Genomic DNA, 18279 nt, shown 5'->3' on the forward strand with positions numbered 1-18279 from the left:
ATATTTCAGGGGTGAATTCAGAGTTTGTTGAGTATTTTAACACTTAGGGCCTGATTATGACTTGTGAAGGCACGGCGGTGGTGGTCCAGCCACCGCTGCACTTGTGGTCTGCCTGCTGTATTACAACCTTGGAGGTCGGACCCCCATTGCTCTGCTGCAACTGCAAGGGAACTGGTGGTCCCGCGATGGTCAGGGGCTCACAATATGCTGGAGGTGCCCCTGCAGCACTGCCATACATATTACGAGTTTCAAAACCGCCAGTGGTATCTTGGGGATTCTTCCTCCATGAAACTGCTGGCGTCGTGAAACAAAGGGGGCCCTATGGGGACGCCTCATGTCCCATGCATGGGTGTGTATGCAGGGGGCACACGTTGTACCCCCCCCGTGTGCATGCACCCCCAGTTCCAGCACGGCATGGACTTTAAAGTCCATGCCGTGCTGGAAAGCGTTGTGGCGGTCCTGGGGCAGTGCCTTTCTAAGGCATACATAGGTGCCTTTGAAAGGCACTGCCGCAGGACCACCACGCCGCCTACCTGCCAGACCACGAAAAACCCAGTATGTGACAGGTGGCAGCACTGTTTGGTGGTCCTGGAGCAGGGAGGTGGCGGGCAGGACCAGCTCCAGGCCCGCCAAACACATAATCCGGCCCTCGTGTTTATTTTTGCAGGTGCCTCAACTTGCTTTGGTTAAAATGTTAGTAACACTCTTGTATAGCTGTACATGGGTATATTTTTAAAATGATAGAAATCACTGCTTGCTCACAGTCTATGATTAGTTTTTGGGGGTAGTAACTGTTAGTTTGGGATTTTCTTAAAGTGTAGCTTGTGGTATGGTGCACTTTACTTGTTTGGTAAAAGTGTGTAGACTAAAGGTACGTTTAAGTTGTCCTGTTGATTGTGTAGATTTGTGTCAACAGTGGAGGGTAGGATTTGAAAGTGTCATCCATCATTCACATGTTGCTCTAAATTAATCTTAGTAGGTTGTTTTCTGTTGCAAATATAATTTTTCTCTTTTCATTATTGCTGTTGTCATATAAAAGAAAGGTTCATTTGAGTGCATTAAAGTTACGTTTTGTGGGATATTTACATCGCAGAACCTTTTTGGGGCAGAAGGGGTTTCTGTGGTTGCTTTTCTAATTATAGCTATGAATCTTTTTAAATTTGGGATATCTGGGAGTTGGCCTGTGGCACAATCAAGAACATTAGGTATATAGTTTTTTAAAATTATTCCTGCAGGCTCCTGTGAGCTCATGCTAGATCTCTGAGGTCTTGTAATACGTTTCTGACTTCAATTTCTGTAATATTTGTGCTCTCTAATGCCTACAACAATTATTTTTTTTGTCATAGGCCTCCCATAACATACATTAGAATAATATTTTCTACATTACCAGTGTGTTTTCCTAGGGCTTGTATGTCCATTGCTGTAAGTATACCCCATAGGATTTAATAGCAATTTTCCTTTCTGAGGTTGGATTTATGTGTCTTTTTCTGACATTTTGCCTGTGGGTTTGAGAGTTATAAAATAATTACTATATTTGAGTGTATTTGTATTATATAACATTAATATTTAGAAATGTGTTATGTTGTTTTTACAGTCATACTTATGGATTAGATATAGTTGTATATTTTTAGAGATGTTTTTGAGGTTTTCATTGTTGTCGAGTTATTATGATCCTCGTACATGTTTAATAAATTTAGTTATACTTACTTAATTTTTGAAGTAATGTTTCTTGAGCTTGGTGTTCCAGATGGATGTTCTTTTTTCTGTTTATTGTAATTTTCAGTTTGGGTCCGTTGTTATTAACTATATTTAACAACATGCATAAAAAGTTGTATATTCATTATTAAAGTAAATGTTTGCTGTATTCTACTTACTGCGCAAAAATCTGTTTCTCTTCTTTGGGGGTGGCTTTCTCATTTCATGTCTTTTTTTATGCAGTTCTGTTTTTTTTTTTGTAATTTCTTGCACATTTTTGTGGCCTTTTTATAGTTCATTTTAAATTCATATAGCATGTTTTATTGCTTAATTAGTTTCACATTTAATTCAACAACTGTTTCTTTTGTGTTTGAAATTATTGTTAAGGTTTAGTCTTATTTAGTAGATGTTACTTAGGAACTGATTACGAGTTTGGCGCTGGGTCCGCCCTGCCGCTGCACTGCCAAAGCCTTGTTCAGGCCGTTCACCAGATTAGGCGTTTTCTTCTGTCTGGCGGGCATTTTTTGGTGTTCCCATGGCAGTGCCTTTAAAAATGGGCAAAGAAAGGGAACGCCAAAAACAGTTAAGTAAATGCCGTGCAGGAACTGGTGTGCATGCACACAGGGAAGCACATGTTGTGCCCCCCTGTGTACACCCAAATGGCATGAGGCATCAGGGGGCCTGTAGGGCCCACTTTGTTTCCTCTCCGTTATGGATTTCAAGGAGGAGGAACCACCAAGAAAACCGTGGTGGAGAAACATGTAATATGCCTGGTGGGACCACGGCGGTACCCCCAAGCATAATACTGCCTCTACACCGCTGCACCACCACCAGGGAATGGCGGGTCCCTGGTGGCTGCGGCGGAGCAATGGCGATATGACCGCTCTAATTGTAATTGGCCAGTCCGGAGATCGCCAGCGCTGTGCCCCGGCGAGTCTGGCAGTCCATGGACCGCCAGACTCATAATCAAGACCTTGGTGTTTATGTATTAATATATATATATATATATATATATATATATATATATATATATTATCTACTGGCGGTCGCCAGTAGGTAGTTATAGTTAGGACCTATTTTCCATAGGGAATCCGCATCATTCTATTCCCAATAAGTCTGGCGCCGGTTGACGAATCTTCGCAAAATTTTCCAAACTTTTGGCCAGCTCTGGTCCGCTCCTATCCTGAAAGTTTTGTGGTGATTCATCAAGCGGGGAATGAGAAAAAAAGGAGGTCCTCAAACGTGTTTTCCCCATGCAATTTCCCATAGGACCTGTTGACGCAGCTACAGCCCGAACTGCTGAACGGAATTACACCAAATTTGGCAGAAAAGTAGACCTTGGTTCAGAGTCGTGCCTTTTGCTTAAATGGTGCAAATTCGTTCAGTAGTTCCTGAGAAAATCAAAAGTAAAATCACATATATATCTGGGCGGAGCCTAACCACACATCTCATCGTGAGATCTGATTGGCTGTCAGCACTTCATCCAAGAAGTGTTGGCAGCCATCTTGGGACCAATATACATGATAGCACCTTATTAAAAAGCATTGCAGTTAATAGAAGGTTTTAAGACTTTAGTTACATTATAAGTCATTTGTTGATGGTACCATACTCATTTTCGGAATTGTGGTATGTTCTAAGGTGATTTTACCATGTGAAAAAGCCTTCTGCTGGGATATCACGAATCATGTTTGAGAGAAAACTATTTTCACATGCTTTTCCCACAGAGGTTTGGAAGGTGATCTATAAGCTAAACTGACAGCATATTGTCTGAAAATCACATTATCTTTCTTAGTCATGTGAGAATGAAGTCTGACATTCTCAGTAAAACATGTACATCCAACAAGGGCAGAGACTGTCAGTTGATTCCTTTGTGTTCTACTGCAGCTTCCCAGAGTGTTCCAAAGAACAACTAGAGCGCTAACACTCCTACTTATGATACACGTATGGCACACCTGAAGCCATCTTGATTGGAATAAAGTGGTAACTCTTAAAACATTTAATTTAAAAATGAACAAAATGAGGGGGTTCATTTTGCCATAGAATATATGATTAGTGCTGCAGAAAGAAAAATTAGGGCACATTTTGAGTGACTTCTCATTGAAACATGCACTTTCAATACCAGCAGCAGACTTCCCTGATGAGCAGTAGCTTTACTACAGTGATCTAATCAGCAACTAGAGTGCTAACATTCTGAATTTATGGCAAATGTGTGACACATCTGAATGCCTTCTTCATTGAATCAAAGTAAAAAACTGACAGTATGCCTACTGAGGAGACTGTAGTAAATGAGGAAATTAGGAAACTTCATAACAAGTCTCCCAAGATGGCCACCAGAGACAAAAGAGCCCAAATGTAGCACAAATATCACCGAGATGTAGCCCAAGTATAGCCCAATGACAGAAATCCCAGAGTGTTTTAAAGAACAAAAGTATGGCACACCTGAAGCCATCTTGATTGGAATAAAGTGGTAACACTTAAAACATTTAATTTGCAAAGGAACAAAATGAGGGGGTTCATTTTGCCATAGAAATTATGATTAGTGCTGCAGAAAGAAAAATTAGTGCACATTTTGACTTCTCAAATCCTCTTCTATTTCATTAAAAAGTTCTGACATGCAGACTGAAACATGCACTTTTCAAAACCAGCAGCAGACTTCCCTGGTGAGCAGTAGCTTTACTACAGTGATCTAATAAGGAACTAGAGTGCTACCATTCAGAATTTATGGCAAATGTGTCACATCTGAATGCCTTCTTGATGGAACCAAAGTAAACAAGCATTGAAAATGAAAAGGTCTCGCCCTCGTTTAAGTTAAAGCAATTCTGTTTGTAATTAGGTGGCTTTTTAGCTTTGCTTTATTAGTGTTTTTCAAAATTTCATGTACATAACATGCATGTATGTATATGTATGCATGCATTTATATTTGTATTTATATAGATATGCAGATTATATATATGTTTATATATGTATGTATATATATATATACACATACATATCTATAAATGCATATGCATATATGTGCATATGTGTGCGTGTAGAGAGAGGTAGAGAGAGGTAGAGAGGTAGAGGTGTAGAGGTAGAGACGTAGCGGTAGAGAGGTAGAGGTAGAGAGGTAGAGAGTAGTAGAGAGAGAGGTAGAGAGAGGTAGAGAGTAGAAGATGAGTAATAGAGAGTAGACAGTAGAGAGAGAGTAGTAGAGAGTAGTAGAGAGAGTAGCAGAGAGTGAGTAGGAGAGAGTAGTAGAGTGAGTAGTAGAGAGTGAGTAGTAGAGAGTAGTAGAGAGTGAGAATTAGAGAGTAGTAAAGAGTAGTAAAGAGTGAGTAGTAGAGCAAGTAGTAGAGAGTAGTAGAGAGTGAGTAGTAGAGAGTAGTAGAGAGTGAGTATTAGAGAGTGAGTAGTAGAGAGTAGTAGAGAGTGAGTAGTGGAGACTGAGTAGCAGAGAGAGAGTAGTAGAGAATGAGTAGTAGAGAATGAGTAGTAGAGTGAGTAGTAGAGAGTAGTAGAGAGAGAGTAGTAGAGAGTGAGTAGTAGAGAGTAGTAGAGAGTAGTAGAGAGAGAGTAGTAGAGAGTGAGTAGTAGAGAGTAGTAGAGAGTGGGTAGTAGACAGTGAGTAGTAGGGAGAGAGTAGCAGAGAGTGAGTAGTAGAGAGTAGTAGAGAGTAGTACTGAGTGAGGAGTAGAGAATGATTAGTAGAGAGTAGTGGAGTAGTAGAGAGTGAGTAGTGGAGAGTGAGTAGTAGAAAATAGTAGAGAGTGAGTATTAGAGAGTGAGTAGTAGAGAGTAGTAGATAGTGAGTAGTGGAGAGTGAGTAGTAGAGAGAGAGTAGTAGAGAGTGAGTAGTAGAGAGTAGTAGAGAGTGAGTAGTAGAGAGTACTACTGAGTGAGGAGTAGAGAATGATTAGTAGAGAGTAGTGGAGTAGTAGAGAGTGAGTAGTAGAGAGTATTAGAGAGTGAGTAGTAGAGAGTAGCAGAGAGAGAGTAGTAGAAAATGAGTAGTAGAGAATGAGTAGTAGAGAGAGTAGTAGAGAGTAGTAGAGAGAGAGTAGTAGAGAGTGAGTAGTAGAGAGAGAGTAGTAGAGAGAGAGTAGTAGAGAGTAGTAGAGAGTGAGTAGTAGAGAGTAGTACTGAGTGAGGAGTAGAGAGTAGCAGAGAGAGTAGTAGAGAATGAGTAGTAGAGAATGAGTAGTAGAGTGAGTAGTAGAGAGTAGTAGAGAGTGAGTAGTAGAGAGTGAGTAGTAGAGAGTAGTAGAGAGAGAGTAGTAGAGAGTGAGTAGTAGAGAGTGAGTAGTAGAGAGTGAGTAGTAGAGAGAGAGTAGTAGAGAGTGAGTAGTAGAGAGTGGTAGAGAGTGAGTAGTAGAGAGTAGTACTGAGTGAGGAGTAGAGAATGATTAGTAGAGAGTAGTGGAGTAGTTGAGAGTGAGTAGTAGAGAGTGAGTAGTAGAGTGAGTAGTAGGGAGTAGTAGACAGTGAGTAGTAGAGTGAGTAGTAGAGAGCAAGTAGTAGAGAGTGTGTAGTAGAGAGAGAGAGTAGTAGAGAGTAGTAGAGAGTGAGTACTAGAGAGTGAGTAGTAGAGAGAGTAGTAGAGAGTAGTAGAGTAGTAGAGAGTGAGTAGTAGAGAGTGAGTAGTAGAGAGTGAGTAGCAGAGAGAGTAGTAGAGAGTAGTAGAGTAGTAGAGAGTGAGTAGTAGAGAGTAGCAGAGAGCGAGTAGTAGTAGAGAGTGAGTAGTGGAGAGTGAGTAGTAGAAAATAGTAGAGAGTGAGTATTAGAGAGTGAGTAGTAGAGAGTAGTAGATAGTGAGTAGTGGAGAGTGAGTAGTAGAGAGAGAGTAGTAGAGAGTGAGTAGTAGAGAGTACTACTGAGTGAGGAGTAGAGAATGATTAGTAGAGAGTAGTGGAGTAGTAGAGAGTGAGTAGTAGAGAGTATTAGAGAGTGAGTAGTAGAGAGTAGCAGAGAGAGAGTAGTAGAAAATGAGTAGTAGAGAATGAGTAGTAGAGTGAGTAGTAGAGAGTAGTAGAGAGAGAGTAGTAGAGAGTGAGTAGTAGAGAGTGAGTAGTAGAGAGAGAGTAGTAGAGAGTGAGTAGTAGAGAGTAGTAGAGAGTGAGTAGTAGAGAGTAGTACTGAGTGAGGAGTAGAGAGTAGCAGAGAGAGTAGTAGAGAATGAGTAGTAGAGAATGAGTAGTAGAGTGAGTAGTAGAGAATAGTAGAGAGAGAGTAGTAGAGAGTGAGTAGTAGAGAGTAGTAGAGAGTGAGTAGTAGAGAGTGAGTAGTAGAGAGAGAGTAGTAGAGAGTGAGTAGTAGAGAGTGGTAGAGAGTGAGTAGTAGAGAGTAGTACTGAGTGAGGAGTAGAGAATGATTAGTAGAGAGTAGTGGAGTAGTTGAGAGTGAGTAGTAGAGAGTGAGTAGTAGAGTGAGTAGTAGGGAGTAGTAGACAGTGAGTAGTAGAGTGAGTAGTAGAGAGCAAGTAGTAGAGAGTGTGTAGTAGAGAGAGAGAGTAGTAGAGAGTAGTAGAGAGTGAGTACTAGAGAGTGAGTAGTAGAGAGAGTAGTAGAGAGTAGTAGAGTAGTAGAGAGTGAGTAGTAGAGAGTGAGTAGTAGAGAGTGAGTAGCAGAGAGAGTAGTAGAGAGTAGTAGAGTAGTAGAGAGTGAGTAGTAGAGAGTAGCAGAGAGCGAGTAGTAGAGAGTGAGTAGTGGAGAGCGAGTAGTAGAGTAGTAGAGAGTGAGTAGTAGAGAGTGAGTAGTAGAGAGAGTAGTAGAGAGTAGTAGAGTGAGTAGTAGAGAGTGAGTAGTAGAGAGTAGTAGAGAGTGAGTAGTAGAGTATTAGAGAGTAAGTGGTAGAGAGTACTAGAGAGTAGTAGAGTGAGGAGTAGAGAGTAGTAGAGAGTGAGTAGTAGAGAGAGTAGTAGAGAGTGAGTAGTTGAGATGGAGTAGTAGAGAGTGAGTAGTAGAGAGTAGTAGAGTAGTAGAGAGTGAGTAGTAGAGAGTAGTAGAGTGAAAAGTAGAGAGTAGTAGAGAGCAGTAGAGTGGGTAGTAGAGAGAAGTACAGAGTGAGTAGTAGAGAGTGAGTAGTGGAGAGTAGTAGTAGAGAGTAGTAGAGAGTAGTAGAGAGAGAGTAGTAGAGAGTGAGTAGTAGAAAGTAGTAGCGAGTGAATAGTAGAGAGTGAGTAGTTTAATTTAAAAGGAACACAATGAGGAGGTTCATTTTGCCATAGAAATTATGATCAGTGCGGAAAAAAGAAAATTAGGGCACATTTTGAGTGACTTCTCAAATCCTCTTCTATTTCATTAAAAAATTCTAACATGCAGACTGAAACATGCATTTTCAATACCAGCAGCAGACTTCCCTGGTGAGCAGTAGCTTTACTACAGTGATCTAATAAGCACTAGAGTGCTAACATTCCGAATTTATGGCGAATGTGTGACACATCTGAATGCCTTCTTGATGGAATGAAAGTAAAAAACCTGAAAGTATTTCCTACTGAGGAGACTGTTGTAAATGAGGATATTAGGAAACTTCAAAACAAATAAGTCTCCCAAGATGGCCACCAGAGACAAAAGAGCCCAAATGTAGCACAAATATCACCGAGATGTAGCTCTAGTATAGCCCAATGACAGAATGTCCCAGAGTGTTTAAAAGAACAACTAGAGCGCTAACAGTCATACTTCTGACAAAAGTATGGCACACCTGATGCCATCTTGATTAGAATAAAGTGGTAACACTTAAAACATTTAATTTGCAAAGGAACAAAATGAGGGGGTTCATTTTGCCATAGAAATTATGATTAGTGCTGCAGAAAGAAAGATTAGGGCACATTTTGACTTCTCAAATCCTCTTCCATTTCATTAAAAAATTCTACCATGCAGACAGAAACATGCACTTTGAATACCAGCAGCAGACTTCCCTGGTGAGCAGTAGCTTTACTACAGTGACCTAATGAGCAACTAGAGTGCTACCATTCAGAATTTATGGAAAATGTGTGACACATCTGAATGCCTTCTTGATGGAATCAAAGTAAACAAGCATTGAAAATGCAATAGGTCTCGCCCTCGTTTAAGTTAAAGCAATTCTGTTTGTAATTAGGTGGCTTTTTAGCTTTGCTTGTATTAGAGTTTTTCAAACTTTCATGTACATACCATGCCTATGTATGCATATATGTATATGTATATGTTTGAATGCATTTATATTTATATAGATATGCAGATTATATTTATATGTTTATATATGTATATATATATATACACATACATATATATAAATGCATATGCATATATATATGATACCAGCCTGACAGCGTTCAACAAACAGGCACCGACTCCGTGAGTAATTCAGCAAAGACAAAAGTTTATTCCAACGTTAGGCACAGACGCGTTTCGGCGGGAACAGCCGCCTTGTTCACTGCATCCAGTTCTAAGTACATTTGCATGATTAAATAGTCATAAGATTTCACTTATCTCTAACGGTTGTCATGGTAACCAACAGCAGAAAGTAATAGACAAAGTGGAAATCCTGTTAGGTTTAGTTGCTATAGCAACTTAGAAAACAGACTTACATATGCTATCTATGCAAAATTCAAATAGATAACGTAACCAATAATGAAAGAAAAGCTATACTATGGTTATATTGTCACACAATAGTAGCAAAAATGGAATTTAAAACAATGCTGGATAATACGTTTCACACTAAGTTTTTGTGTGATGTGTTGGTTACCTGTGTATACTTCAAATGTGAATACGCCCAGGACAAGAAAATATAATTAAAACACTGAAATAGTGAGCACAGTGGGGTTTTTTTTGGTTTGTGTGAGCTTTATGGTTTTTCGTACCATAAAGGTGCTCAAAATTATAAATGACTGAACTATTGCAGAAATGTAAGTAGAGTACTATTTGGCCAGGATAGGGATAAAGCCCAAGTGGGCAGGGAACTGACCATTCATACCCACTGTGGCATGGTTAGTGAAAGTTTAATCGTATTTTGGGCAGGTAATCACAGTAGAGAAGCGAAGTGAAAACTATGAGTGTGCCAATGAAAAGATAATTGAGCGTGCGAGAACGGAACGCTCAGAGGAATGGATCAGTGAGAACGGAAAGTGTGTGAATTGTTACAGATGGACACTGGGAGCTTCATCGGCATATATATATGTGCATATGTGTGCATGTACAGAGAGGTAGAGAGGTAGAGGTGTATAGGTAGAGGTGTAGAGGTAGAGAGGTAGAGAGTAGAGAGCGAGTAATAGAGAGTAGAGAGTGAGTAATAGAGAGTAGTAGAGAAAGTATCAGAGAGTGAGTAGTAGAGAGTAGTAGAGTGAGTAGCAGAGAGTGAGTAGTAGAGAGTGAGTATTAGAGAGTGAGTAGTAGAGAGTAGTAGAGAGTGAGTAGTAGAGTGAGTAGTAGAGAGTAGTAGAGAGTAGTAGGGAGTGAGTAGTAGAGAGTAGTAGAGAGTGAGTAGCAGAGAGAGAGTAGTAGAGAGTAGTAGAGAGTGAGTAGCAGAGTGAGTAGTAGAGAGTAGTAGAGAGAGAGTAGTAGAGAATGAGTAGTAGAGAGTAGTAGAGAGTGAGTAGTAGAGAGTGAGTAGTAGAGAGAGAGTAGTAGAGAGTAGTAGAGTAGTAGAGAGTGAGTAGTAGAGAGTAGTGGAGTAGTAGAGAGTGAGTAGTAGAGAGTAGTAGAGAGTGAGTAGTAGAGAGAGAGTAGTAGAGAGTGAGAAGTAGAGAGAGTAGTAGAGTAGTAGAGAGTGAGTAGTAGAGTGAGTAGTAGAGAGTAGTTGAGAGCGAGTAGTAGAGAATGAGTAGTGGAGAGTGAGCAGTAGAGAGTAGTAGAGAGTGAGTAGTAGAGAGTGAGTAGTACAGAGTGAGTAGTAGAGAGTAGTAGAGAGTGAGTAGTAGAGTAGTAGAGAGTGAGTAGTAGAGAGAGAGTAGTAGAGAGTGAGTAGTAGAGTAGTAGAGAGTGAGTCATAGAGAGTAGGAGAGAGTAGTAGAGTGAGTAGGAGAGAATAGTAGAGAGTGAGTAATAGAGCAAGTAGCAGAGAGAGTGGTAGAGAGTGAGTAGTAGAGGGTAGCAGAGAGCGAGTAGTAGAGAGTGAGTAGTGGAGAGTGAGTAGTAGAGAGCGAGTAGTAGAGAGTGAGTAGTAGAGAGTGAATAGTAGAGAGTGAGTAGTAGAGAGAGAGTAGTAGAGAGTGAGTAGGAGAGAGTAGTAGAGTGAATAGTAGAGGGTGAGTAGCAGAGAGTAGTAGAGAGAGAGTAGTAGAGAGTGAGTAGTAGAGAGAGAGTAGTAGAGTAGTAGAGAGTGAGTGGTAGAGGGCGGCAGAGAGTAGTAGAGTGAGTAGTAGAGAGTAGTAGAGAGTGAGTAGTAGAGAGTGAATAGTAGAGAGTAGTAGTAGAGAGTAGTAGAGAGAGAGAGTAGTAGAGAGTGAGTAGTAGAGAGTAGTAGTGAGTGAGTAGTAGAGAGTAGTAGAGAGTGAGTAGTAGAGTAGTAGAGAGTGAGTGGTAGAGAGTAGTAGAAAGTAGTCGAGTGAGTAGTAGAGAGTGAGTAGTAGAGAGTGAATAGTAGAGAGTGAATAGTAGAGAGTGAGTAGTAGAGAGAGTAGTAGTAGACAGTGAGTAGTAGAGAGTAGTAGAGCGTGAGTAGTAGAGAGTGAGTAGTAGAGAGTAGTAGCGAGTGAGTAGTAGAGAGTGAGTAGTAGAGTAGTAGAGAGTGAGTAGTAGAGAGTGAGTAGTAGAGAGTAGTAGAGTAGTAGAGAGTGAGTAGTAGAGAGTAGTAGAGAGTGAGTAGTACAGAGTGAGTAGTAGAGAGAGAGTAGTAGAGAGTAGTAGAGAGTCAGTAGTAGAGTAGTAGAGAGTAGTCAGTCAGTGTCAGTCAGTGTCAGTCAGTCAGTGTCAGTCAGTCAGTCAGTCAGTGTCAGTCAATCAGTGTCAGTCAGTGTCAGTCAATGAGTGTCAGTCAGTCAGTGTCAGTCAATCAGTGTCAGTCAGTGTCAATCAGTGTCAGTCAGTGTCAGTCAATCAGTGTCAGTCAGTGTCAGTGTCAGTCAATCTGTGTCAGTCAGTGTCAATCAATCAGTGTCAGTCAGTCAGTGTCAGTCAGTCAGTTTCAGCTAGAGCAGCTCTGCTGACCTGGTTCTCTGGCTCTAAAGCAGCTCTGCTGACCTGGTTCTCTCTCTCTAAAGCAGCTCTGATGACCTGGTTCTCTGGCTCTAGAGCAGCTATGCTGACCTAGTTCTTATGCTACAGAGCAGCTCTGCTGATTTAGTTCTCTGGCTCTACAACAGCTCTGCTGACCTGCTTCTCTGGCTCTAAAGCAGCTCCGTTGACCCAGTTCTATGGCTCTGAAGCAGTTCTGCTGACATGGTTCTCTGGCTCTAGAGCAGCTCTGCTGACCTGGTTCTCTCCCTCTAAAGCAGCTCTACTGACCTGGTTTCTCTGGCTCTGCAGCAGCTCTGCAGACCTGGTTCTCTGGCTCTAGAGCAGCTCTACTGACCTGGTTCTCTGGCTCTAAAGCAGCTCTGCTGGCCTGGTTCTATGGCTCTAAAGCAGCTCTGCTGATTTGGTTCTCTGGCTCTAGAGTAGCTCTGCTGACCTGGTTCTCTGGCTCTAAAGCAGCTCGCTAACCTTGTTCTCTGGCTCTGAAGCAGCTCTGCTGGCCTGGTTCTCTGGCTCTGAAGCAGCTCTGCTGGCCTGGTTCTCTGGCTCTAAAGCAGCTCTGCTGACCTGGTTCTCTCCCTCTAAAGCAGCTCTGCTGACCTGGTTTCTCTGGCTCTACAGCAGCTCTGCTGACCTGGTTCTTAGGCTCTAGAGCAGCTCTGCTGACCTGGTTCTCTGGCTCTACAGCAGCTCTGCTGACCTGGTTTTCTGCACTCACGATGCACGCACCCGACTTCGCGAAAATATAAATAAAAATAATATAAGTTTATTATAAGTACAAATATATTATTTTGATGAATATCTTACATAATCTCTTGCCTTAATATGTATATTAAAGACACATACATATCATTTTGGAACATACATTTTTTTTGCGGGAGTCACCGACCCAGCACGCCCCAGCATGTATATGATGTCACGCGGGCACGCAACCGCGCAAACATCTCGTACCGTAATGCGCATGTGTCGCGAATGCACGGGAGCAGGAGTCGCAGACTGGTCGCATACCAATCGCGCATATCACGTGATATTAAATGTATATGATGTAACTGAAAAACACATAGCCGTCGCACACCATACTCGGATCCTTCATGACTTTTTTAAAATGGCGGCTAGAATGCGCGTGCCCACCGTGATGTGTACACTTTGAGTGCGCGACTCCGAAAAAAATTGGAATTTTAAAAAAAAGAAAATAATATAATTATATTAAAATAAAAAATGAAAACAAGAAAATTATTCAATATTTCAGTTTTAATTAAAACATTTTTTTTTTCAATTTTCTGAAAAATATATAATGTTATTTAATGAATAAAAGCTTTATAAATAAACAGTTAAAAAACTGTAGAAAATCAGTACAAAAAAATAGATATAACTACTATCACACTTAAAAGTTAGCATTTCAAAAACCTTTGAAATTCACTGAAAAAATACATAGGTTTCAGAGACGTTATAGCTAGAAATTAGCATTTAAAAAACCTTAGAAATTCACAGAAAAAGCCATAGGTTTCAGGGGTGTTATAGTTAGCTGCCCATTTCACTCATACAAAACCATAGAAATTACTCCGTTATAGTTAGTTCTGCTAACTATAACTCAAGCGCCCACAATGCACTGCTGATGATGTCACATATTGCATCATTCATGACATGGTCAGTGACATCACTGATGACATCACTGATGACATCTCAAATGACATCACTGATAACATCATCCACTTGACAATCTGATACACCTCATCATACACTAGTATAACCTTTCATCACTCACTGTAAAATACAGAGTACCATATTTGAAACTATTGACACACCAATACCAGTTACTATACCCACTCACTGATTCCTAAGTCTACACACACAACTACCCATTCAACAACAGAATCATCTATACATGCAGTCATTAATTAATAGAACACTATCAAATGCACTTATACACATATATACTAAGGGTGGGCGTAGTTCGCGAAGTAGCACTTCGCGAAGCTACGCAAAGTGAAGTTCGCACTACGCGAGCTACGCGTAGCACTTCGCGAACTGCGTAGTAACATGTTCGCACTGTGCAAGATGTTGTTTTCAATGATTGCACAGTGCGGACAAGCAACCGGCACTGTGCAATCATTGAAAATGGCATCTTGCACAGTGCGAGCTGTAGTTTTCTGCTGCTCGAGTAGATTTTTACTCGAGCGGCAGCTTTCTCAACGCGAACTGGTAGTTTCTCATCGCGAGCGGTCGCGAGCATACGCGACCCCTCGCAATGAGAAACCTGACCTCCTCGCGTTGGGAATCTCGCCGGGAGGTTTATTTTCCATGCTCGCGATCGCGAACAAGGAAAAAGTCTCGCCAGGATGTCATTTTGCTTGCTCGCGGTCGCCAACATGACGTTGAGGACCGCGAGCAAGCAAAAAATGACCGCAGCACTACGCAACACTACGCTACGCGTGTTCGCACTGTGCTACGTGCAGTTCGCGTAGTGCGAAGTAGCGCGAACTTCGCAAACTACGCGAGCGTAGCGTAGTGCTTCGCCCAGGCCTAATATATAGACATTGACACATCAGCAGTCATTTTAGTCGGTTATGCAGTCATCCTACTCACTCATGAAAAAAATGTATCGCACTTAAATTCACTCACTTACACAATTATCCAACAACACCTCATTTATTCAAACACATAGTAACTCATCGTTAATATGTTAAAAAAGCACCATTACAATTATACACTCATTCATATAGTTACTCTCACAATCACTGACTCTTACACATACTTATTTATATACACCAACTCTCACATACAATGCCTTTTATTTTTTTACTTTGTTGAAGATGTACAACTAAAACATATATTCGCTCACCAACACACAAATAAATACACTCAGTCACCCAAACAACTATTTCCACATGCACTCTTAAACCCATACACCTAGTCAATCAACCATTCACACATCTGTGCATAGAGTTACACACACCCGATCCAACCAGACACAAACTTAGTGTCCCATACAAATACTCACCCAACTAATCAATAACTAATATACACACTCATGTAGTTAGTGACCAACTGATGCAGCATGTTATACAACAACAGAGACAGTGCTGCACACATTCACATAGTTTAGTTACTAATCCATGTATTAAGTGAGACACTTTTAATTACTCACTTAAAATGACAGTCAGACAGCTACTAAATCCTCCATCCAGACAGTTATATATCCACTCAATCTTCAATACAGATTGGTATATATATAATACATATTTAAATTTCAAACTAAACCACATTCAGTGGATGATGTCATCAGTGATGTCATTTGAGATGTCATCAGTGATGTCACTGACCATGTCATGAATGATGCAATATGTGACATCATCAGCAGTGCATTGCGGGCGCATGAGTTATAGTTAGCAGAACTAACTATAACGGAGGAATTTCTATGGTTTTGTATGAGTAAAATGGGCAGCTAACTGTAACACCCCTGAAACCTATGGTTTTTTCTGTGAATTTATATATATATATATATATATAACCTACTGGCGGTTGCCAGTAGATAGTTATAGTTAGGATGCAGTTTCCATAGTAAGAGCGCTTTTTAATTTGCCAATCACTTTGGCGTCCTTTGATGAATCTTCACAAAATTTTCAAAACTAATTTGAAGCTGCTGTCTTAAAAATTTTGGGGTGATCCGTCAAGTGGGGGCCGAGAAAAAGGGGGTTCCCAAAAAACTTTTCTCCATGTCAATTTCCATAGGAAACTTTAGACACGGCTACAGCCCAAACTATGAGCGTAATTACACCAAATTTAGCAAAATGGTAGCTCTTGGTTCAGGAAGCACTCTTTTTGTTAAATGGTGTAAATCCATTCAGTAGTCGCTGAGGAATGTAAAGATTTTTCAGATATACAACTGAGGACGTGCTGGATCAGTGACCCCTCCTGATCTCCTGCCTGAGATCTAATTGGCTGCCAACACTTCAAACCACTCCTGCTGAAATTTAAAAAAACACAAAGTGGGTCTCCCGCGGTTCCTCAAATAAAGACCCCCGGGTAGGCAAGGTTCTGGGGTAGTTTATAAGTTAATGCGGAGGTGCCTATGCGGCACCCCGCCCTCCGGGTACCACCACCTCCCTGGGGCAAACCTAATTAGAGAGGTGCGGGGCCAGCCGGCCCCCTCAGCCCCGGGGACCGCCACCTCCTCTGGGCTAATGTAATGGTGGAACCTCGAGGACCTCTCCTGCCCCTTGGGCCACCACCGCTTCGGAGCGTTAACATTTTAATATGGGGGTGCCTCATGGAACCCTCCGGCCATGGCGGCCACCACCTCCCTTGGGCTTTAACAATTTAATGTGGTGGGGGCCTCACAGACCACCCCAGCCCCGGGGACCACCACCTCCCCGGGGCTTTAACAATTTAATGTGGGGGGGCCTCACGGACCCCCTGGGGACTACCACCTCTCCGGGGCCAAAAGCTATATTTAAGAAATGGGAGGAAGACTGTGTGGTCCCCCCCCCCGGGCTGTTCTGGGCCCCAGGGACTGCCGCCTCCCCGGGGCAGGCCCCTTCTCAAGGAAGGAGGGGGGCACAGGGCCCTCCATTCAAGAGTCCTAGATGGCCCTGGGGACAGTCACTCCCCAGGGCCGGCTCCAGCAATGTCCTAGGGTGCCCATCTCCAGGACATTGCCGTTTGCTATGGTATGGCAGTAGCACTGCTCCAACCATGTCATAGCAAACAAGTGCTTTGGTTTCAAAAACCGAAAGGCCTCTGACAATCTCTCAGCAATCCAGCTGTGTGGGTGTTATTGAAGGTGGCAATAGGGGTAATTGCCCCTCAAGAGCCAAGGAGACTTCATCCCCCATCTAGTAGTGCGCCAGGAAGTGCGTTTGCAGAATGGTGGACAAAGGGGGCATGGCCACCAAACATCTCTCAGCAAACCCACTGTGCGGGACTTACTGGAGTTAACTGGAGGGGTAGTTGGCGACAAAAGGGTCCTTTGGAGCCAAGGGGACTTCCTCCCCCTACTAGTAGTGTGCCAGGAGCCGCGTTTGCACAGTGGTGGAGAAAAGGGGGCTTGGCGTCCGACAACCTCTCAGCACTCTTGCTGTGGGGGACTTCCTGGGGGTAACAGGAGGGGTAGTTGGCCCCAAGGACGTCCTTAAGGGCCAACTACCCCTCATATTACCTCCAGTAAGTCCCACGCAGTGAGTTTGCTAAGAGGTCTTTAGAGGCCATGCCCCCTTTCTCCACTACTCTATAAACGCCGCTCCACTCATGGTGCACTACTGGTTGAGTGATGAAGTCCACTTTACTCCTGAGAGACCTTAGGGACCAAGAAGTCCTTCTGCTTCCTCCTGTAAATCCTACACAGCAGGAATCCTGAGAGCTGGTCAGAGGCCCAGTCCCCTTTCTCCGCCAGCTAACTATAGCTTACGCCCCCGCAATACACTGCTTATGACTTCACATATTACATCACTCATGACATGGTCATATACATCAAGATGAAAATTGCTCCTTCTGGAAAGCAAAGACCCTTGGGAGGTGGTGCCCTAACCGGCGGAGCCAGGTGGTAATCCAAATCCACAATTAGCAAAGAGAAGCACACTCTCAGCTAAGACACGAAGATGCAGAACAAACAAGATTTATTACATCATAAATCTCAGCATAATGTCAATACATAGGTTAGGCTAAACACAAACATAAACATAGGACTAAGCTTAAGCCATGGATGTCGACATAGGACTGTATGTAATCAACGGCAGTTGCCATCTTGAATTGTCCAAATACATCAATACAAACTGTAATATACATTTTGCACTTAATAAGACTGAATTAATTGCCCTAACTTTCAAAAATACCAGAGCCAAACAGTGGACTCTAAATGAACTGTGCCTCCCAGGCCAAGATGGGGTGAAGCCTAAGGGCAGATATGTGCAGTAGGTTAGAAAAAGTGACAGGCAGGTAGTAGACCGGGGTGTGGGGGGGGGCAAATAGGAAAATGTAGACGTAGTGTCGGAAAGTACCTCGCCAGCCCAGGTATCGAAAAGTGTTGCCAAACTGAAACATTGCTGCCCAGATACCTGCCACATCCTAAGTGACTACTTACAATGTTCTTTGAGCTTCTCCCACTATAGGAGCATGAAGACTAAAGTAGTAAATCATTTAGCATTCTGACTCAATCAAAGGGCTGAATGGACATTGACATTCAATTATTTTCTCCAGCAAGAATTTGTATTCCTCTGGAAATTGAGTAATTGTTCATAGAGAATGCAATCACCTGTTCAGTAATATTTTCGTCCATCTCTTTGTAACCGAAACCAAAACTGTTTATGGAGGCCTGGTTTGTGATCTGATTGCACATGTAATGAATGTAGATGTTCTTGTGCATTCTGTTAATATGTGTTTGTGAGTGTGTGTGTGTGTATGCATGTGTCTGTGCATGTTTTTGAGATAATTTGTGGCATGTGTGTGTATCTGTGTGTGT

Source organism: Triturus cristatus, chromosome 10 (assembly GCF_964204655.1).
Source record: "Triturus cristatus chromosome 10, aTriCri1.1, whole genome shotgun sequence".
Lineage (NCBI taxonomy): Eukaryota > Metazoa > Chordata > Amphibia > Caudata > Salamandridae > Triturus > Triturus cristatus.